This window comes from Aotus nancymaae, unplaced genomic scaffold (assembly GCF_030222135.1).
Source record: "Aotus nancymaae isolate 86718 unplaced genomic scaffold, 86718_ANA_hifiasm-v0.15.2.pri h1tg000004l, whole genome shotgun sequence".
In the NCBI taxonomy this organism is placed as follows: domain Eukaryota; kingdom Metazoa; phylum Chordata; class Mammalia; order Primates; family Aotidae; genus Aotus; species Aotus nancymaae.
In genome coordinates, this window is record NW_026988415.1 from 56,259,199 (window position 1) to 56,283,596 (window position 24,398).

At 38.4% G+C, this 24,398-nt stretch overlaps 1 protein-coding gene across 4 annotated transcripts in view; it reads right to left on the reverse strand.

Annotated features, from left to right (window-relative positions):
• Positions 1–22,559, reverse strand: part of ERVS71-1 (endogenous retrovirus group S71 member 1, envelope) — a 126,862-nt gene extending 104,303 nt beyond the window's left edge. For 2 of the 4 annotated variants that reach the window (XR_010337396.1, XR_001109297.2), the window contains exon 1: positions 9,087–9,246. The gene's annotated coding sequence lies outside the window, so the exon portion shown is untranslated. Of the gene's footprint in view, positions 1–9,086; positions 9,263–15,775; positions 15,834–22,500 lie in introns of those variants that run through there. The other 2 variants (XM_012464520.2, XM_012464510.2) reach the window with 2 other exon arrangements.
• Between the last annotated feature and the right edge of the window lie 1,839 nt (positions 22,560–24,398).

A 24,398-nucleotide genomic window follows, 5' to 3' on the forward strand; every position in this document is an offset into this window, starting at 1 on the left:
AATTATATCAAATTTACTTTTACCATTTATTAAGATCATATTTCACTTTTATAAAAATGGTGAATTGAGTAAAAAAGATAAAACTATGACTGTATGATCTCTGGATTCCCAGGTTTATCTGAATTGATCATGATGTAATTTTTATGCATGTATTACAAGAGGCTATTCAGTTACATAGCATCAAAAATGTATTTGTTAATGTCTATCAGCGAGGTGGAATGTTTCTTATATTTCTCTTAGCTCTGTCTTTGTCAGATATTGGTTTCAATGCTACGATGATTTAGTAATAATGAAAATAACCAAAGTAGCACACTATCAGTGTGCTAAGCATATTTCACTTATTCTTGAATCTTCAAAAATGCATAATTTTTCTTTGTTCTCTATAGTTAGAAATAGTAAATAGCAACACAATTATCTGTTCTTAAACATGTTGCAAAAACTGCTTCCAAGATTTTCTGGGCCAGAAAATTTTCATCGTATAACCCTTTGAAAATGTGCTCAGTGTTATATATAATACTTATCTGATTAGCTTTTCTATTGCTTCTTGGGTCATTTATTGGTAATTGTAGTTTTCTTATAAATGAATCATTTTACTCAACTTTATATAAATTCAGTTCAAAAAATAATTAATTTTACTTTTATTTGCTTTGTTGAGTGCTTTTCTGTTCTTTGTTTTTCATTGTAATTGTGGGCTTTTCATAAATTTTATTTTGTAATTGATCTTATTTAGAATAATTTATTGTCTATTAGTTTACTTTTTCTAATACTTCAATATAATATGCATATTTCTTCAATTTTACTTAGGTTCTTATCTTAATCAAAACCATTAAATTTCTCCTTTTATTGTGTTTAGGAAGAAATTTGTTTAAAAGCTATCACGTATTTACTCTGCTTATCTCATAAGGTTTGATAATCTCATGATTATTTTCTGTATAAACATAAGTGCTAGTCTTGAATTACTCATAAATCTACAAGTTGTTCAAAAGAGAGCTCCCCACTGTTCTATCCATGGTTCAATGTTTTTGTTTGCTTACTGAGTACTAAAGTTTTCAGTTCATCCATTATATGAGACAAAAACACAGACCTCTCACTCCCATCAATGCAATTACAACTCTGTATAATGTTTATTGTCCGATAAATTTTCTTTCCTTGCATACATGCTCATTTTAACAAACCAACTAGAGTGTTTTTCTTTCAGAATGATGATATGAAGTGTTTCACAGAGACACTCCCTTGTGAAATAAGCCTAACTAGCATAAAAACATTTAAAAAACACAACCATTTAATGTCCCTGGAAATTGTCCTAATTAATAAAACTAAATTATTCAAAAAATCTACTAAAACTTAATAAGAACAGAGATACCCCACGGTATCTGAGACTTTTTCCTTCACACAGCCTGTGCTCATCCTGACAAAAACTTTATATTGGGTGGATATAGCCAAGAAGATAGACTTTCTACTCTCAAATCCAAATTAAGGTTTACTGTATGTATCTCACCTAGAGGGGTAGGTCATCAAAGTGTTTGATCTCCCTCAACTCCTAGTTAAAGAGGCCAAATTAATAGGGAGTGTGACCAAGAAGTGGGACCTTGTACCTACACCCAATGTCTACATAGAAGATGGAAACTCTAACCCAAGTGCAGTAAGCTTAGAATTCTGGGACCCCCCCAAATGCTCTTGCCCTAGCTCATTTATTGAGCAAAGTTTCCATGTCAGAAGAGGCAAGCATAAGAGAACAGTCTAGTGGCCTGCCTAGTGCTCAGAGTAGTTACTCATATAGTTAGCCAGAGGGAAAGGAAGAACATAAGGAAAAAGAGCTATGTAGCTCTCCTTACAAAATCTGACTTTATAGAACATGTGGGAGTTTAAGATTAAGGACACTCTCAGTAACAATGGTTCTTCTCAATCAAGATCAGCGATCTGAAACATAGGCCAGATACTTTACCAGAATGTATGAAAAAATATAGATAAGAATAGCCACCCTAAGGTCATAACAAAGTTTAAAGACTGGCCTTAAATAGTATTCTTGCCCCAGCTTAACTGGACCAAATTGCTGAGCAATTCTTCACTCAGGGTATTGCTGAATACAATAGAGAAAACAGCTGATAATTAGTGGAGCTTAATTGGAGGGAAATAATGCCAAATGTTTCAGAGAGTTTTACAGAAAAAAATATGAAAAGTGATAATCAAAGAGATCTCTGACAAAGTCACTACAATCTGAGGGTCATTATACACACCCATGTAGGTGCCTTCAAAGGAGGAACACAAAAGGCTTCAAACTGCTGTGGCAATCAATTTCACTACCATAGCCTAGCCAGGTCAAAGAAAAAAAAATAACAAAGCAACAAGAGAAACAAAGCCAGAAAAAAAAAAAAAAGAATTAGTACTCCAAATTGCCACAATATATGACCTATAACGTTCAGTTATCAAAAAAACTACAAGATATGCAAATAAATAGGAATGTGGGGATGACACACAGAAAAAAGAAAACAATGGGAAAAGTATGTAAAAATGAAGAGTTATCAGATATAACAGAAAATGACTTAAAGCACCCATGATAAAAATGTTCAAATAACTATTAGGAAGATCTCTATTAACAACTAAACATCACACGAGGAAGAACAAGAAAAGTAAGACCAAACCAACTCAAAAGCAAGCAGAAGACAAATGAAATAAGCAAAATTAGAGCTGAACTGAATAAAATTGACACAAAAAATAAATTTATTATAAAACTACGTTTGTTTTTTGAAAGAATAAATAAGATTGATAGACCACTAGCTAGAAAAGTAAAGCAAAAAAAAAAAGGAAAGAAAAGAAAAGAAAACAAAATCCACGTAAATACAACCAAAAATGACAAAGAGGACATTATTACAACACAGCCCTCGCAGAAATACAAAATTTATCAGAGACTACTACAAACACCTCTATGAACACGAAGTAGAAAACCTAGAAAAAAATGAATAAATTCTGGAAATTTTTGAGAGAGCATACAATCTCTCAAAATTGAACCAGGAAGAAATTCACATGCTGAACAGACCAATAACAAGTTCCAAAATTGAATCAGTAATAAAAAGCCTATTAACCACAAAAAGTCCAAAACTAGATGAATTAAAAGCTGAATTCTACAAGATACATAAAAAAGAGCTGGTGCCATTCTAACTGAAACTGTTCCAAAATCTTAAGAGGAGGGATTCCTGCCTAACTCTTCTATGGGGCCAGCATTATTCTGATAACAAAACCTGGCAGAGACACAATGACAGCAACAACAACAAACACTTCAGGCCAAAAAAAAAAAAAAAAAAAAAAAAAGGAAGAAGGAAAGAGAAAAGACTAGCAAAATGAATCCAGCAGCATATCAAAAAGCTAATCCACCACGATCAAGTAGACTTTATCCCTGAGATGCAAGGTTGGTTCAGCATATGTAAATCAGGAAATGTGATACATAAGATAAACAGAACTTAAAACAAAAACCACATGATTTACCTCAATAGATGCAGAAAAGGATTTCAGCAAAATTCAGCATCGCTTCATGTTTAAAACTCTCACCAAATTAGGCAATGAAGAAACAGATTTCAGAGTATTAAGAGTCATCTATGACAAATACATGGCCAACATCTTACGGAACAGGCAAAAACTGGAAAGATTCCTCTTGAGAAATGGAACAAGACAAGGATACCCACTATTCCATAATCCTAGTGAACATAGTACTGAAAGTCCTAGCCAGAGCAATTAAGCAAAGGAAAGAAATGAAAGGCAACCAAATAGGAAGACAGGAAGTCAAACTCTCTCCCTTCATAGATGATGGGATTTTATACCCAGAAAACCTCATAGTATCTGCCTCAAAGCTCCTAGATCTGATAAACAGCTCTAGAAAAGTTTCAGGATACAAAATTGTTACCAGTGGAGGGTCTTGACTACACACTGTCTAGGTCCTAGGCGTTATAAACAAAGAACTGAACAAAACGCACACAGTAGCAGAGAAATGAAATGCTGGAATGAAGCACCAAAAGCAGAAATTTATTAAAGAGAGAAAGCACTCCGCAGGGAAGGAGTGGGCCTGAGCAAGCGGCTCAAGGACCCAGTTATAGAAGTTTCTGGGCTTCAAGAACTCCGTTTGAGGCTACCCCTTATCTAGATGAAGGATTTGGTCTGTGGCTAATTAAAGGCTGAGGTGAATTGTTGCCCTATGCAGATAAAACAATGGTCCCTGCTTGGCCTATGGCTAATCCAAGGCACTCTCCCTTACCTTGGGAGATGTGGTGTAAACAGGAGGGAGGGCTGTTGGGAGAGTACCCTTTGATCCTTTGTTACTCTGTGTGAGAGTTGGGGTTTTTCCTTTTGGTTTAGCTTTAGGAAGTTGGTGTTAATTGGCCTTAGGTTCCTTACCCCCCAGACCCAGGTGTTTTCCTTTTGATCCAGCTTTGAAGTCTGAGTAAATTGCCCTTAGATTCCCTGCCCGCAGAGCTTGGTGTTTTTCCGTGATTCAGCACGTATAGGCCTTAGGTTTCCTGCTTTTCTAAGCCCTATTCTCCTGCCTCAAAATCAATGTACAAAAATAAGGAGCATTTTATACACCAGCAACATCCAAGCTGAGTGTCAAATTAGGAACACAAACTTTACCCAATAGCTGCAAAAAGAATAAAATATTAATACCTAGGAATACAGCTAACCAGGGAGGTGAAAGATCTCTTCAAGGAGAACTACCAAACAGTGCTCAAAAATCAGGGCACAGTGGCTCACGCCTGTAATCTCAGCACTTTCAAAGTCTGAGGCGAACAGATCGCTTAAACTCAAGAGTTCGAGATCATCCTGGGCAACATGGTGAAACCCTGTCTCTACAGAAAAATACAAACAATTAGCCAGGCAGGCATGGTGGCACGCAATTGTGGTCCCAGCCACTCAGCAAGCTAGGGTAAGACCATCTCTTGAGCCAGGGAGGTAGAAGGTGCAGTGAGTTGAGATCGCAGCACTGCACTCCAGCCTGGATGACAGAGTAAAAACCCTGTCTTAAAAAAAAGGGGAGGGGAGGAAGAGAGAGAGAGAGAGAGAAAGAAAGAAATAAAAGAAAGAGAGGACAAAAACAAATGGAAAAAATTCCATGCTCATGGATAAAAAGAATCAATATCATAAAAATGACCATACTGCCCTAAGCAATTTACAGATTCAATATCTCTATCAAAGTACCAATGACATTCTTCACAGAATTATATATAAAAAAAATTTAAATATATATGGAACCAAAACAGAGCCAGAATAGCCAAAGGCATCCTAAGAAAAACAAAACAAACAAACAAAAAATTAAAGCTGGAAGCATCAAATTACCCAACTTCAAGCTATACTACAAGGTTACAGTAACTGAAATAGCATGGAAGTGTTACAAAAACAGACACATAGATCAATGGAACAGAATAGAGAGCACAGAAATAAAGCCACACACCTACAACCATCTGTTCTTTGAAAATGCAACAAAAAAAGGCAATGAGGAAAGGCATCCCTATTTAATAAATAGAGCTGGGATAGCTGGCTAGTAATATGCAAATTCTTGAAACTGAACTATTTTCTTACACCATATACAAAAATCAACTCAAGATTTATTAAGGACATAAGTGTAAAACCTCAAATTATGAAAACTCAGGAAAACACATTCTAGACATAAGCCTTGGCAAAGATTTTATGACAACGATGCCAAAAGCAATTGCAACAGAAAGAAAAATTGACAAATGGGACCTAATTAAACTAAATAGTTTCTGCACAGCAAAAGAAACTATTAACAGTATAAATAGGCAACCCACAGAATGAGAAAAAATATTTTCAAATTATGTATCTGACAAAGGCCTCATATCCAGAGTCTACAAGGAACTTAAAAAAATTAACAAGCAAAAATCCTCAACATCACAAATCATCAGGGAAATGTACATTAAAACCACAATGAGGTATTACCTTAGAGCAATTACAATGACTATTAGTAAAAAGTCAGAAATCACCAGATGTTAGCATGGATGTGGTGAAAAGAGAACAATTACACATTGTTTATGGGAATTTAAATTAGTTCAACCTCTATGAGAAACAGTCTGGAACTATTTCAAAGAACTAAAAATAGAACTACTATTCAACTGGCAATTACACCACTGGGTATCTACACAAAGGAAAACTTTATACCAAAAAGATGTCTGTACTCATATATTCATCCCACCACTATTCACAATAGCAAAGATATTGGAATCAACCTAAGTGCCTATCAGTGATGGACTGGATAAAGAAAATGTGGTGTATATATAAACCATGGAATATTTCACAGCCATAAATTTAATGAATTTATGTTCCTTTTAGTAACATGAATGAATGGAGCTGGAGATCATTATCCTAAGTGAACTAACTCATAAACTGAAAATCAAATACTGCATCTTCTCACTTAAAAAGGGGAGCTAAAAAATGGTTACATGTGGACATAAAAATAGACATAATAAACACTGGAAACTCCAAAAGGGGAAAGGTTGGGAGGGAAGGAAGGGAAGAAGAAGAGATCTAAAATCAATAACCTTAACCTCCACTTTAGGAAACAGCAAATAGAAATGTAAATTAAATTCAGTGTGAAAGAAAATAAAACCTAGGGATACCACACTCACTTTGACAAAGGGAAAGCTAAGTTTGGGAAATGAGCCATACAGAAACTTCTTACGTGTTGTTCTCAAATACATAGTGGTAATTTAGCAAACCTGTGACGTAGTTTTATTTTCTCTACTCCCTCTTATTATATGTTTACTTTATCTTATGTAAAGTGTAGATTTAATGAGCATTAAATAATGCACAATTCGCTTTTTCCTCTCCTCCCCCTTTTCACATGTAAAATGTACACTTACTGAGGCTAATCAGAGTCTCAGAGGAATGTAACTCTCTGTCTCACTGTCTACCCTCCCTTTAATGATTCTTCTGCTTGCTCTTTCCACTTTAAATACTGAAGTTCCCAAAACTCCCTAATGGAAAAAACACAAGTCACAGATGCTTTTGTGATTTCTATTTTTTCCTAGGTGCATCCTTAATTCTGGCTAAATAAAACTCTAAAGATTGAGACTTTCCTCAGTCAATTTTTGGTTTATAAAAGTAAGCAAAAAATAATAATAATAAGATAGTACAAATTAGAGGAGAAATCCATGAAAGTGAAAAAAATGTGTAATCAGTAGAGAAATCAACAAAAAAATTGTGCTTATTTTAAAAGGTCAATAAAATATGTAAACAGCTAGTGAGGTTAACTATAACAAAAATGAATGCAGACACAAATTATTAATATCAGAAATAAAACAGGGAACATTATTACTGGCCCTATGGACATTAAAAATATAGTAGAAGAATATTATAAACAATTTTATAACCACAAAATTAATAGCCTGGATAAAATGAATATTTTGAAAGACACAATCTACCAAAAGTGAAACAGGGAAAAATAGATAATCTATATATAGTTATTTATCAAATAATCAAATTAAGAATTAAAAACCTGTAACAGAGACCACCAGTTTCAGATGGCTTCACTGGTAGATTCTGCCGAATAGGTAGGGAAGAAATTAAACCAAATTTCTACAACATTTTCTAGATAATATAAGCACAAGGAATGCATCTAACTTATTCTCTAAGACAAGCAAGACACTATAACTAAACCAGGCAAAACCTTGTAAGGAAGAAAAACTACTCAATGTTATCTCTCATGAACATGAAGTCTCATGAGATATTTTATTTTCTCTACTCCCTCTTTATTTCTCTACTCCCTCTTATTATATGTTTAATATTTGTTATCTCTCATGAGACTTCATGTTTAATATTTGATATCTCTCATGAACATAAAGTGTTGTGAGAGATATCAACAAATATTAAACAGAATTTAATAATCAACAAAATGTTAGCAAATCAAATTCCACAATATACAGAAATAACTATTCACCACAACTAAGCCAAATTTATTGCAGATATACATGGTCATTCCACATTTAAAAATAATTTACGTAAATGATCTTATCAACAAGTTAAATAAAAATATATATAATTATATAAATAGGTAAAATTACAAAAGGTAACACTATTCATGATAAAGCCTCTCAACAAACTAAGTATAATGGGAAGATTCACCAATTTGATAAAGAACAAGTTTTTCACAGTAAACATAACTTACAGAGAGTGATGCTATCAAAATGACAGATCAGTAGGGTACAAGGCCTCATTTTCCTATTCAAACCTCAAATAAACCAACTTGCAGGCCAGGTTAGCTTTCTGGGAACTCTAAAAACAGATTAAAAGATGTACCAACCAAGTGACTATTTAATCAAGAAAAAGGCCAGACTCAAAATGGAAGAACATTTTGTGGCACTTTGCTTGCCCTTGTCCTACCACCTCCATGGCATCTGCAGCACAGGTGGGAGAAAGCTGACCAATTCCTGATCCCTCTCTCAATAAAGTGAAAAGAAAAGAACTCGCTTGCAGTGTTTTAACTTGACTTGGGGGTGTCCAGGCATATTGTCTCACCTGATATAGAGCACTGACAGTACTAGTTACATAGTTTATATATCAGATTGGAAGCTGCTAAAGCAATTGTGAGTTCCATAATACAAGAGAGCTGCTGGAGCACTTCAGACTGTTAGGTGCCTGTGGGCATGAGATTACAAGCACAGAAATAAACTGTAACAGCTAATACTCCAAGAGGAAGCAAGGGTGACACTTCTCAGGAAATTAAGACATTTAAAAGTGTTGTTCTAACGAAGAAATTGTGTGTGTTTGGGGGAGCGAAGCACACGCACAGTCCCAGAGAAGATGAACTCCACAAAACGACCTGGGAGAAATTTGAGTCTTCGAACCAGTCTAATTAATGTAGGCATTTTCATGCAAAAACCCAATCTGCTAAAACTGTGTTCTGTGCGGGGAAATGTGTGAGGGGAGAAGAAAAGACACACGCACAATACCTTTAAGAGTAAACAACCTTATCCCACATTAATGGCAATGCAGATATAATAACCAAATGATACAATAAGCAAATTGATATAATAAAAAAAAAAATGCAATGAAAGAGGAGAAGGGAAAATGTATATATTTACACTCACCAGACTATGGAGGATTCATCACCAGACCAGGAAGCAACAGCCTGTGCTCCAGAGTCGGCCACCCATCCGTGCACAGACGAGCAGAGATCTCATGAAGCTTCAGTGTGGTCTGGGATTCTAGCTCTTTTTGTAATGAGTTGTTTGGCATGAGGCCCAGTCACGAGGGTCCTTCACCGCTAGGCTCAAGGAACACAAAAGGTCAACTTGTTTTGGGGATTATCTGTTGTTTCTCAACAACTAACTTACAGGAACAGATTGAAATAGAGATTTCTCTGAAACAGTGCTGGATGAATGCCTCAAGGGGCTCACACAACCTGTTCTAGGACTTGGTGACCATTGTTTGTGCCCACATTCAATTGAGTTCAAATTTAATATTTAACTTCTCCTCCACAAACTGGTAGACGTGGGTGTCTTTTCAAATACTCAATTTTCAACAAAAGATCAGAAGACATATAAAGAAATGGGAAAATATGGCCAGTTCAAAAGAAAAATCTCTGTGGTTTTCCTTGCTGCCCTTGGACTGCAGAATGAACAAAGACCCTGAATGCTTTAGTTATGTCCCCAGCATGCCACAGATGTCATAGAGAGTGCAACCTAGTTTCTTATCCCTGTGGGCCTCTGACCCCCTGCTCTTCACCAGGCCGGGCTCCCAGCTCTGGCCCTCAGTGCAGCTGCCCCATTCCCAGCTGAACACTCCCATTGGCAATGGCTCTGCATTTTTCTAAAGTGGAGCTCCCAGAGGCAATTGAAAGTCTCTGCCACTGCTACTGCAGTGGTACTGCCCTTGCTCTCCTCAGACTAGGGAGGGAACAAAAACCCTGATTGCTTAACTTGAACCTCCAGCATGCCACAGTCACCTTATAGAGAAAAGGACAGTCTGTCTTCTGTACAAGTTCCCAATCCCCCATGTTTATCACCAGGCAGAGCCTCCCCAGCTTGGGCCTGCAACACAGCCATCCCATCCCAGGCTGATCATTCTGATTGGCAGCAGCTCTGCATTTCACTGGGCTGGAGCCCAAAGAGACAAGTGAAAGGCTCTCTGCTCTCTGCCATTGCCACAGCCAAGGTTTCCTTCCCTGATGCCCCTAAGCTGTGGAGGGGACATAAAGCCTGAGCTTGTGCCAGGGCCCCAGTGAGCAGCCTGGGAGTGCCAAGCTGAGATCTGCAGCCAGCAGTTTAGTGGGAGAGTTCACACTCTCAGAGCAGTGAAAGAAAGCATGGCTACAAATGCAAGGAAATACAGAGGAGCCACATGGATGAGCAAGAACCTACCTACCAGTCATCACAATTAAATGCCATTTACTGAATCACAGCCCAAACTTCAATATCAAAAATACTTTGTGAATATACTCCTCTGTGAAAAGGACAAGAATTCAGCCACAAATAAATACCCTGCATGTAGCCTCAGCTCTGTGAAAACATCCAGAAACAAAGTCAACCAACTATACTCAAATTACACTGCAGTTAAAGAAACATTAGCCCACATGGATGAGAGAGAAGCAGCACAAGGACTCTGGCAACTCTAAAAGACAAACTGCCTCCTTGATTCAAAACAACCACACTAGCTCCCCAGAAATGGTTCTTAATGAGAAGAAAATTGCTGAAATGACAGACTTAGAATTCAGAATCTGAATGGCAACAAAGATAAGATTCAGGAGAAAGTTGAAATCCATTCTAAGGAAATTAAGGAACCCAGAAAAACAATTAAAGAGATGAAAGATGAAATAACCATTAAAAACAAACAAAAAACAACAACCACCACAAAAACACTGAATTGGTAGAGCTGAAAAAGTCACCACAAGAACTTCATAACACAATTGGAAATATTAATAGCAGAATAGCCCAAGCTGAGGCAAGAATCTCAGGGCTTGAAGACAGAGTCTTTGAGTTAAGTCAGTCAGGAAAAAAAAGAAAGAAAAAAAGAATTTAAAAACATCAACAAAGCCCCCATAAAATATGGGATTGTTTAAAGAGACCAAATCTATGATTCATTAACATTCTTGAAAAAGAGAGAGAAAGGGATTTGCAAAACGTATTTAAGTATATTGCCTATGAAAATTTTCAAAACCTTACTAGAGAGGTCAACATACAAAATCAGGAAATTTAGTGAACCCCTGCAAGATACTGTACAAGATAGCAATTCCCAAGACAAATAGTGATCACCTTTTCCAAGGTCAATGTGAAAGAAAAAAAATCTCACATGCAAGAGCTCCCGTTAGGTTCAAAGTAAAGGGATGGAAAAAGACCTAGTAAGCAAATGGAAAGCAAAAAATCAGGTTGCTGTTCTTATTAGTCAAAACTGCATTTAAACTAACAATAATCATAAAGGACAAAGAGAGGCGTTAGATAATGATAAAGGGTCCAATTCAATAAGAAGACTTAACTATCCTAAATATATATGCACCAAACACTAGAACACCATGACTCAAAATAGAAGTTATTAGAGACTTTCGAAGAGACTTACATAACCACACGATAATAGTCAGAGATTTCCACACCCCATTGACCATATTGGACAGATTTCCTGCACTAGTTCTTTCTCATTTGTGTGGGCTGTGTTCCTTTAATCTTTCAAGGTGCTGTCCTTTGGATATGGCTTTTTGCTTTTATATTCTTTTATGCCTTTGAGGGTTTGATTGTTGTATAAGGCGGGTTCAGTAAAATAGTTATATGCCTGAATGATTTCAATGGGCTAGAGCTCAGCTCAGTACTCTTAGGCTGCATGCTCTAACCCTATGGGGCTGAGATCAGGCCCATAGCTTTTTTCTATATCCCTTGAGGTTAAATATCTGTTGCACTGGGGGGAACACATCTTTCCCAGTCTGCTGGCAACAACACTTCAATAGGGGATGCCAGAAAAAGTGCTTCACTGCAGTGGTGGCAGCAGAATCTGCACTCGTGTGTGTGCCAGTGAAAGCAGGACAGCAACAGGGCAGCAACGTATTGGAGTTTGCATGCACTGGTAGTAATGGGGCAGCAGTGCAGCAGGGTCCACAAACACCCACATGCTAGTGACAGCAGGGGAGTAGCAGCAATGTCTGCATGCATGTCCCAGTGGTGACTGGGCAACAAGATCTGCATGCACGTGCAGAGATCGTGGGCAGGTGCATGCTGGCAGAGGCTCATGTGCAGAACCTCTCCAATGGTAAGGTAAAATTTGCCAGTGAAGGAGTTATAGCAGCAGCTGCCAGGAAATGCCCTGGTTTGGCATCTGAGGCTGTGCTGCCAGCAGGTGTGGCCAGACATGTACCTGGGCAGAGGCTGGCAGACAGGGTTTTTTTCAGATCAAAGTGGTTTTGTCCCATGGGCAAGACAACCCTGCTCTTCAAGTCTGATAGTCAATAAATGAGAACATGTAGAGCCTTGGGAGATGGGTATTCTTGGCTGTACTCAACTTCAGCTGCTCCCACACCAAACCCTCTGGGCTCTGAACAATCTGGAGTCCTGCCCTGCCAACTCTTTAAGAATATTTCCCTGCCAGCTCAAATGTCCACCGGGGTCATGGGATCTCCTGCAGCTAGGACCCCAGGGGTCTATGGCAAGAGTGGGCCACTCCATGGCTATTCAACTCACCCCTTCCCCAGGAGCTGCCATGGACCTCTGGCATCTTAGCTGCACGGACACTTGAGCTGATAGGAAGAGCTGTTTGGAGAAGAGGCAGTGACAGGACTCTAGCCTGTATGGAGACCAAAGGCTTGGTGCAGAAATGATTGCAGTGGAAGATGTCCAGGGACACCCATCCCCCAAGGCTCACCATTTCTTCTAAGTGTTTTTGGTCTTTTTGGACAGAGAATGGTTGTCTCACCAGTGGGACAGAGCTACTTTGCTCTGAGTAAACCCCAATCTGACAGCCTCTCCCGGGGTCAATGTGTGGCTGCGTCCGCTTGCAGAGCAACCTCAGATGCTGAAAAAGCGTGCTTCCTGGTGGCTGCCACAATAACTTCTGCACCAAAACATCCTGTCTAACCATGGGGGAGCTTCAGCTGACAAGCCCCTGCCCATGCGCTCCCACTCACAGCCTCTCACCATTTTTCCAGCATGCATACGCCTGTAGCCTCCCCTCCTGCTTTGAAAGTGTGTGTATGTGCAGACTTCACCACCTTATTGTCACCAGTGTGCACGTACGTGGGCCTCACCACTGCTGCCACCCCTATGCTAGTGTGCATGCACCTCACTATGCAACCACTGTTGATGGCACAGACACACAGTCAGACACTGGCACATCACCACCACCAGCTTGAGTGTACAGGTGTGGTCTCTGCTGCCATTGGTACACGTGCACAAGCCTGAAATCTGATATCACTGTCCAGATGAAGCACTTTTTCTGGCAATCTTCATTGGAGTCTGGCTGCCAGCAGACGAGGAAGAGCTTGGCCATCCAGTGCAGTAGGTTCATAATATAAATGGGCAAGAGAACAAAGCCAGGGGCCTGACACCAGTTCTCCAAGATTAGAACATGCAGCAGAGAAATGCCAAGCTAAGGCTTGGCCCTGTGAAATCATCAATAAACAAAGCCAGTCAATTAAACCCAACTTACACCATATTCAAACCCTCAAGGATATCAAAGAATATAAAAGCAAAAAAAAAAAAAAAAAAAAAAAAAAAAACTCCATTTAAATAATCTAGGGGATGCAATAAAATGACACAGCACTATTCACAATAACTAAAATATATGGAATCAACCATCTCAGTTGAAGTCAGGAATAGAGACGCAGTTATAAAAGAAAGACTCATGGACAATTCTCTTGGCTGACGGCTTACACCCCAGTGAACTGTATGGGAGGCCAATGAGGTTTTTAAGAATTTTATACAAGCAGAAATGCTATTAGCTTGGACTGAAGGAGTCAGAAATTGGACAAATTTTAAAAAGCTGTCAGACCTCTATAATTCTATGGATAGGACAATGGAACTATGTAACTGCAAACATGCATTACTCAAGAAAATGAAAAAATATTAAGCCTAGTACCTATTGGTTATTTTTATTAATTCTCTCCCTACTAGGCTTTGTACCTGAGTAACAAAATAATCTATTCAACAAACCCCCATGACACAGGTTTACTATATAACAAACCTGCACATGTACCCTTGAACTTAAAATAAAAGTTAACAACACACACTAGGGCCTATTGAGGGAGGGCAGGGGAATGGGATAACATCAGGAAAAATAACTAATGCATGCCAGGCTTAATACCTAGGTGATGGGTTGATAGGTGCAGGGCGGCCATTACCACCACAGACCCAGAGAGGACAGATATGGGTGGTAAAAAGGTCTCCTCCTCAGTTCCAAAAGCTGAGCTACATGCTTGGTTTCAGAGGGCCAGATTAAGGCTGAAGGGTCAAGATGGCCACCAAAGGTGAGGACTACCACTCTGGTAGGTCTGAAGAACAGAGCACTGGGCCAAAGAGAATTATTCTCAAGGCTTAAAAACTAATAGAATTTTCCCTTTTAGGTTTTAGATTTGTATTCATATTTCTGCTTTCTATGTATTACTTGATTTTTTGTAGAGATTTAATTTATCTATAATGTTTCTAAGGGTATCTTTCTGTATAGCTTTTAGTAGTTGTTCTAGGTATTATATTATATATACACAATTTATCTGTATTGTCATTTTACCAGTTCAAGTATAGATATCTGCCTTTTGTTCATATCACTTTATTCTCCCTCATGTATAATTGTCTAATATATTTCATCTACATACATTCAGAACCACATCAGACACTATAATTTTTCTTTCAACAATCAACCATAATTTGAAAACCTCAAGAGGGGTAGAAACATTTATTGTATCTACTCAGAGATTCATTTGCTGCATTCATTTTTCCTTCCTAATATACCAGTATTCTTGTTTAAAAATCATTTTCTTTCTGTAAAGAAACTTTTAAAATATATTATTTTAAACTTTAAAATACATTATTTTAGGACATGTCTGTTGGCAACAAATTCTCTAAGTTTACTTTCATCTGAAAGTATCTTTATTTCCCTTCAATTTTTGAATGATAATATCCTCATGGTATAGGATTCGGAGTGGACAGTATTTTTAGCACTTGAAAAATATGTGTCATTTCCATTTTCTATCTATGATTTATGATGAAAAAATCTGTTGTTCATACATTTGTTTTCCTCCCACAGGTGAGCTATTCTTTAACTGTTGCTTTCAATAATTCTTCTGAGACTTTTTCAGATGTTTCACTATGATGAATTTTTATATGGATTATTTATTTGTCTTTATTCTGATTAGATTCATTCTACTTTCTGAATCAAAAGATTTATTTTTTTTCATATTTAGGAAGTTTTCAGCCATCAAGTTTTCAGTCATTATTACAAATTTGGGAAGTTTTTAGTCATTATTTGAATACTTTTAAAGTTCTGTCCATTTCCTTTACTGCTTTTGGAATTCTGATAGCATGCATTCTAGATATTTTGCTATAGTCCCATAAGTCCCCAAGGCTCTCTCTCTCTCTCTCTCTATTTTTATCTCATTTTACTTTTATTTCCATTGTTCAGATTAGGCAATTGGTATGGTCACTAATTCTTTTCTCTGCCTCTCTGTCATGCTGTTGAGCCCATTCAAAGTTTTGTTTAGTTTTTATTCATTATATTTTAGAGTTTGTCTTAGTTTATTTTGTGCTGGTGTAACAGAATACCACAGACTGGGTAATTTATAAACAATATAAGTTTTCTGGCTTACCCTTCTGGAGGCTGGTAAGTGTAAGTTAGAGGGGTTGCATCTGCTGAGAGTCTTCTCCCTGCAACATAACATGGCAGGAAGTATCACATAGAGAGACATCATATGTGCATGAGAGAGAACAAGAGGGAACCAAATTCACTTTTATAGCAAATCCACTCTCATGATAATGAACCCACTTCATTGATAATGGTATTAATCCACTTAAGAAGGCAGAGTCCTCATGATCTAATTACCTCTTAAAGGTCTTGTAATGTTGGGATTCAGGGGAGCCTTAACTCCCCTGAGAGGAATTTTTTTAGGTTTTTGGTTTATTACTTACCCAAGAATGGGAGAGGAGACCACAGCGCAGTGCGCTCATAAAGTAAATACCGGAACCCAAAACAGTGTTTGCAGAAAGTGATTTATTTAGTTAGAGAAAGAGAAAAAGGAGAGGAAGAGAGAAAACTTCCACAAGAGAGAGAGTGTGTGGAAGGGGACCCCAGAGGGGAAATTTACCCCGATGAGAGAGACATGGACTTTTAACCTGGGAGGAATTTTTACCCTTTTTAAGTTTCCTGACCAATGAAGAGTTTTTTTAAACTTTTGCTGGAGTGATTGACTTTTGACCCTTCACCGCTTCAGCAAAAATTAAAACAGAAACTGTTAAATTTCCCAGATGGAGAGAGATGGGACGGGGGCATGGTGCCGGGAAGCTTTTGCCCTTTAAACTAGGCCCCCTTGTGGACCTGGACAGAGAACACACTCTCTTATTTTTTCCTTCGAAGAGGAAAGTTTAATTTTTGTTGGAACATGGGTGTTGATTGCTTTTTAACTACTTTTTCTGAAATGGGGCATAGAAGGGGCCCTGCAGTTGAGGTTTTTTTAGAGGGGAGCCTTTTAGGGTACAGGTTGATTTAGAGGTTTATGATAGAGCCCACAAGCCAAGGACATTTGAGGTTTTAACAGCAGGATTATTTGTGACCTTATGGTTTTAGAAGAAACGAATGTGACAAGGTGGTTAGACATGAGAGGTCCAGAGGCCAACAAATATAGAATGCTTAAAAACGAGCTTAGAAGAGAATAGAGCTAGGACGGTTAGTTGTTAAACAAGCTTTACAATACTTTTTTTTGAAGGTTTTTAACCCCGTGTTTGATTGATTCCTGAGTTTTTTAACTTTGTTTAAAACAGCACTTAACTGGTTTACAAAGTAGCAACATTTTTCCTAGAAAGAGACAGGTTTCCTTTTCACTATGAAAAGGATAATTGGAGTTTGAGAATTATTTTGGTTGGGCCAACTTTTCCTCCTACTACATGTAGGGGGCAGAGTTGGGGCATCTGGGTAGCCTAAGATGCCCTAGCCATTTTGGCCCTTTCTGGCTCCTGCTGGGGTACAGGAGCTGAGGAGTCCTGGTTGGCATTGGCAGAGGTAGTTGCCACAGGGAGTTTTACATGTGGAGGTAGTTTTGAGGAGGGCTGACTAGGGTACGGGGTACAGGTCTGACAGAGCTGAGGCTTATTCCTGAGGGAAAAGAAAAGTTGAGAGAGATCCAAGATGGCCGATTCCTAGCAGCTCAGGATTGTAGCTCCCAGTGAAAGCACAGAGAACGAGAGGATGCCACACTTTCAGATGAATATTTGTTGCTCACAGACCAGGAGATTCCCAGCGGAGGAGCCACACGGGTCACCAGCCCAACTCTTGTGGCCGGCACGGTGGTTTTGCCAGTGCCCTGGTGTGGCGGTTCTTGGTGCAGAGTAAACGGGACTGGGTCCCCTTTTGGTCGACGTTTGGAGCTCCGGGAAGGCAGAGTCGCCTATTCAGCTGATTGGAGAAGGGACTCAAGAAGGAAGCCAGACTGGAGATTCCTGGGCAGAAAAGCACCATCAATCTTAACCCCGCTGTTTTAGCCGGCGCAGTGGGTTGCTCAGATTCTGGCGTTGGGAATCAATAAGTTGGACGTCCACTGATAGACCTATTTTGAAAGTCAGTAATTACAAAGACGAGATGTGGATAAATTCACAATGATGGGAAGAAACCAGCGTAAAAAGGCTGAGAATACCCAAAATCAGAATGCCTCTCCCTCTACAGGGGATCAGAGTTCCTCATCAACAAGGGATCAAGGCCTGATGGAGAACGAGTGCATTCCATTAACAGAATTAGGCTTCAGAAAGTGGATAATAAGAAACTTCTGTGAGTTAAAAGAACATGTCCTAGCCCAATGTAAAGAAACTAAGAACCTTGGAAAAAGGTTTGACGAAATCCTAACGAGAATAGACAATTTAGAGAGGAATAGAAGTGAATTAATGGAACTGAAGAATAAAATACGAGAACGCCGCAAAGTAGGCACAGGTATTAACAGTCAAATTGATCAAGCAGAAGAAAGGCTATCAGAGGTCGAAGACCAACTTAATGAAATGAAACGAGAAGACAAGATTAGAGAAGAAAGAGTAAAAAGAAATGAGCAAAGTCTCCAAGAAATATGGGACTATGCGAAAAGACCTAATTTACGTTTGATAGGTGTACCTGAATGTCATGAAGAGAATTAATCCAAGCTGGAAAATATTCTTCAGGTTATTATTCAGGAAAACTTTCCTAACCTAGTAAGGCAGGACAATACTCTACTCCAGGTAATACAGAGAACACCACAAAGATATTCCTCAAGTAGAGCAACCCCAAGACACATAATTGTTAGATTCACCAGGGTTAAAATAAAGGAGAAAATTCTAAGGGCAGCTAGAGAGAAAGGTCAGGTTACCCCTAAAGGGAAGCCTATCAGACTCACAGCAGATCTCTCAGCAGAAACCCTACAAACTAGAAGAGAGTGGGGGTCAATATTCAATATCCTCAAAGAAAAGAATTTTCAACCCAGAATCTCATATCCAGCCAAACTAAGCTTCATAAATGAAGGACAAATAAAATTTTTCACGAACAAGCAAGCACTCAGAGATTTCATCACCACCAGGCCTGCTTTACAAGAGCTTCTGAAAGAAGCACTATACACAGAAAGGAACAACCAGTATCAGTCACCCCAAAAACTTACCAAAAGCTAAAGAGTATCTCCATAATGAAGAACCCACATCAACTAATGAGCAAAATAGCCAGCTAGCATTAAACGACAATATTAAACTCACAAATATCAAGATTAATCCTAAATTTAAATGGATTAAATGCCCCAATCAAAGACACAGACAGGCAAAATGAATAAAAAGTCAAAACCCATCAGTACGCTGTATCCAGATCCATCTCATAAGCAAGGACACACAAAGACTCAAAACAAAGGGTTGGTGGAAGACTTACTAATCAAATGGAGAGAAAAAAAAAAAAAAACAGGAGTTGTAACTTTCGTCCCTGACAAAATAGACTTCAACGGTAACAAAGACTAAAAGAAACAAAGAAGGACATTACATGATGGTGAAAGGATCAATGCAACAACAGGAGTCAATGATCATAAATATATATGCACCCAATATAGGAACACCCAGATACATAAGACAAGTTCTTAATGACTTATAAAGAGACTTGGGCTCCTGCACAATAATAGCGGGAGACTTTGACACCACATTGTTAATATTCGACGGATCAACGAGATACAAGATTAACAGGAACATCTATGATTTGAACTCAGACCTGGAACAAGTAAACTCGGTGAGTATTTATAGAATTCTTCATCCCAGGTCCACAGAACATACATTTTTCTCAGTAACACATTACACCTATTTTGAAAGTGACCACATAATTGGAAGTAAATCACTCTTCAGCATTTGCATAGCATTTCACAGACTTAAATGAAATATTGGTTGGCTGTTTGTTTGTTATTTTCTTCTCTTATTCCTTCCTGTCTCCACTGTTAAGCACAATTATCGGCAAGAAAGAGGTTTTTAACACCTATTTTTAGATTGTATTCCAGCCTGGGCAATAGAGCAAGACTCCTGTTCTCTCTCCCTCTCTTTCTCTTTCTTTCTTTCAAAAAAAGAAAAAATAAATGTGTATTGGTTTATCATTATAAATAAATATATATATATATATACTACCTTGCTTAAAGGGAAACTGTTCAACTTCCTCTCCATGCTCGAGATTTGCATTGAAGAACTGGGTGGATACACTCAGAAGCTCTCAGATAGAGGGCTTTGGGTATACACAGGTCTCACCCTGAGCCTAAGTCTTAGGCCAGTTGGTTGCCTTGTGATGTTAGTACTCTGGTGCCTTCAACAACAGATACACTTATTGACTTTCTGGCTTTTGTTGTAAAATGAGAGGAATGCTCTTTTCAGCTCTCTTTTATCCCCAGGCAGAACCTGAAGTCAGTGGGATGAATTTGAAATAAAAAGTAGAGGGGCCAGGCGCAGTGGCTTGTGCCTATAGTCTCAACTACTTGGGAGAATTGTTGAGCCCAGGATTTCAGTGTTACAGTGAGCTATGATCACGCCTGTGAACAGCCTCTGCACTTCAGCCTGGCCAACATAGTGAGATCCTATCTCTTAAAAACAGAACAAAACAAAAAAAAGTAGAGAGAATGAAATTGTAGTCTAGAATTGACAATATGAAATGAACTGAGAGCCTCAGGCCAACTGGATATTGAAAGGTGTGTAGAGCAATGAAGATAGCACTTAGTTGAAATTTTCTACCACTTTGCGTTCTAACACTCCATGAGATTCCTTCTCCAACATTCTTTAATTGCTTCCCTCTCTTAAGAAAAAAAAAAGACCAGCCTGGCCAATATGGTAAAACCCCATCTCTACTAAAAAAAAAAAAAAAAAAAAACCCACAAAAATTAGCAGGGCACGGTGGCAGTGTCTGTAGTCCCAGCTACTCAGGAGGTTGAGGCAGGAGAATTAAAAAAAAAAAAAAAAAAGTCGAATGCACATGTCACATGTACATGAACTACATTTCAATTTATTCCACACACATTCTTCTTATATTTTAACATTTCTGAAATCAGAATGCATAGCTACAATCAATGGTATCTTCCAATTGCTATTGGCAAACCTTTTTTCTTATCTCAATGTGTCTATTCAGGGTTCAGAAAAGAGTTACCTTCCCAAGCAATATGGTCTTTCAAAAGGCTATATGACAACGGTCCCTGAAATTTCATGTACTATGCATTGCACATTTAGATGAAAGCTGTTCCTTTTGAATTGGATAAAAATAATTTAAAAAAAAAGTCAAGTAACATTGCTTTTAAATAAATTTCATAGACATTTCTCAGCCTTCAGAATTGACCATCATTTTACCCCCCAAGTAGTCTATTCAGCCTTTTTTGTTGTTAGAGAGTCTCAAAAAAAGAAAAAAAGTTGCACATAGGGGACCTTAAACCACTTACCCTTACTTTTACAATACAGGTTTAATTGTAGCATAGTGCTATAATTTATACTTTCCTTTGGAGACCAGGTTTTTTTTACTTGGCAGGGGGCAATTTGGACACGCTGTTTGGCAGAAGAAAATGAACCACTTTTTTTAAAGGGTTGTGTGTCAAATTGGCTTTAATTTTTTAGTATACACTTTAATGGGGACTTAATCTTGGGAAGACTGGCACCCATCTGAAATTGAACACAAGGAATGCCAGCATTCCCAGTTAATAATTACAGCCGCTTGACCAGAGGCGTCTCCCAGGTAAGATACTGGTAATGGAGTGTTTTTTAGGTAGTATTTTGAATTTTTGGTGCCCAAGATGCATGATTATTTTTTGGGGGGAGCCTTTCATGTACTGGATTTGAACTACGCCTACCAGCGTTATGGGAACACTAATGCTTACTGGTTGTATGCCTTTAGTGACCATTATAGAGGCATGAAGGACTGCTGGGTTGAGTAGTTTGTACTAAAGAGTCCTTGGCCAGTAAGCCTTAGGATATGGATACCAATATTCCCCAGCAAAAGTTTAATTTACACAGACCAATTTGTAAAACTATCCCAGAAGAGTAAACTTTTAGGGAGGGGCCATTAGAGCACACAGTTTAAAGAAGGCAGGCCAGCCGTGACTGAGGCTGGAACAACATCTTTAGGGCCCAGGCCTTCTTTTTTTTTTTTTTTTTTTAACCCATTTTCCACTGTAGGAAAATGCCCTTAGGGATGTGAGATCTGCCATTAACTATTTGGGCCCTAGAGTCGGTTTAACTATGATTTTTTAGATGGAAAAATTTTGCCGTGGAGAGAGAGCCAATTTTAAGCAAGACAAATCATACACTAAACACAAAGTTCCATAGACTTTAGCTTTTGAATTTTCCAAAAGGGTTTTTCAATAGAAGACTGACTTCACTGGGGATTTAAACCAGCAACCTTGCAGTTGCAGGTCCTATGCCTTAACCAACTGTGCCAACAAGCCACTTGTGTTAATATAATGCAGAAACCTTTTTAAATCTGTATTTGAATGAGAATGCTGCACCCTGAGGCGGTGTGGCGGGCCAAAAGTGGGGCTGATAGCTAGCAGCCGTTTTTTTTCCCTCTTAGCCAGCGCACCAAGAGAAAAAAAAATCACTTGCCACTGTGAGTTTAAATGCCGCTTTTGCAGCCGCTGTTGGGCCGGCTGTGAGTTTTGGGAACCGTGTCCTGCACCCGGCAACTGCAGCTAGTGTTTGCCTGCCCCACCTCCCACAGGTTTTTGTCCCAGAGATAATAGCCAAAGGATAGAGAAGGAGAGGGAATGCAGAGAGAGAGCTTGGAGGAAAAAAACTGTCTTTAATTCTGGCTGGCCCGCGCGTCGGCTCCAGTGTTCTTAAAGAGACAGGACAGAATGGGGCTGGTTTTACTTACGGTTTGAAGTCTTCTTCTCCTGGCTGGCCCACCGAATGTAATGTTGGGGTTCAGGGGAGCCCTTGGCTCCTCTGAGAGGACGTTTTTCCAGGTTTTTGGTTTATTGCTTATCCAAGAATGGGAGAGGAGACCATGGTGCAGTGTGCTCATAAAGTAAATACCCCACCCGAAAACACTGTTTGCAGAAAGTGATTTATTTAGGTAGAGAAAGAGAAAAAGGAGAGGAAGAGAGAAAGCTTCCAGGAGAGACAGAGTATGTGGAAGGGCACCCCAGAGGGGAAATCCACACAGATGAGGGAGACAGGGACTTTTAACCTGTGAGGAATTCTCACCTTCTCCAAGTTCCCTGGCCAATGAAGAGTTCCCTTAAATTTCCGCTGGAGCGATTGACTGTTGACCCTTTCCCGCGCCCGCGAAAATTAAAACTGAACCGTTAAATCTCCCGGATGGAGACAGATGGGAGGGGGGCATGGTGCTGGGAAGTTTTTCCCTGAAAACTCCGCCCTCTTGTGGGACCGGAAAGAGAACACATTCCCTCAGTCTCGCCTCTTGACACTATTTCACGGGATATTAATTTTCAAAACATTAACTTTGGGGTATACATTCAAACTATAGCACAGTTACACAATTTTTGTTTGCTGCTTCTTATATCTTCTCTTTTTAAGTTTAAAGATTCTATTTCTTTGATGGAACTTTGTATTTTGTCATTTGTTCAAAACACTTTAGTAAGTGCTCATTGAAGTATTTTTATTATTGCTGTGTTAGAGTCTCTGTCAGATAATACTAACATCTCATTTTTCTTGGTGATGTCAACCATTGCTTGCCCTTTTTGTGTTCCTTGTGCCATCTATAGCAGCCCAGATTAGAGATTTCATATCTGTAAAATGTTGGCCATATTGGAACCCTGATTAAAAAAAAAGACTGTGCTGATAATTTCTCTTTATTTTTACTTTGTATCCTCATGTTTGCTATCTTAAGCCATTATAATATATAGAACTGAAATATTACATTTTTTTTAATTTTTCATTTTTTAAGAGACAGGATCTCACTGTCACCCATGCTAGAGTGCAGTGGCACAATCATAACCTACTACAACTATGAACTACTGGGCTCAAGCAATCCTCCTCTCTCACCCTGCAGAGTAGCTAGAACTACAGGTGCATGCCACCACACCGTCTGTTTTTCAGTTTTGTAGAGATGGGGTCTCACTATGTTGCCCAGGCTGGTCTTGAATTCTTCACCTTCAAGGAATCTTTCTGACTTGGCCTTCCAAAGGGCTGGAATTACATGCATGAGCCACAGCAACAAGTGACATTTATTTAATAGCGTTTTATGGTGCCAATTTTCAATGTTTAGAAGTTGAAAATAATATTTTATACTTTCATTCCAGGAGAAGTTTCTAACTTCCATTGTGCATGTGTGCATATGTACATGTATGTGTTTATGTGTGTACATATATAATCAAAATGTATATATATACATAACATACATTATATAACACATATAAAACAGTTATTTACTATATATCTACATATGTAGTAAGATATTATATATGTCATGATAGATAGATATAGTACACTACAGTAGATTAATCTATATATATTATATATGTAAGATATATATATGCTAGAAATGTGTAAATTCAGCAAAGCTCTCTTAACTGTGTTGTTGCTTCTTATATGATAGTAATTAACTCCAGAAATAATGTCAGAGACAAATAATTTGTGATATAGATGAAAAATAAGTCCCCACCTTAGGTTATGGCCTAGGCCTATCAGCTAGACACTGATAAGAAATGATTATGAAATGATATTAGCTGAAGAATAATATGTTAATGTTTAACCAGAAATCGTGATGTAATAAAATGGCAAGATAGTTCTTGCTAAAAGCAAATAATT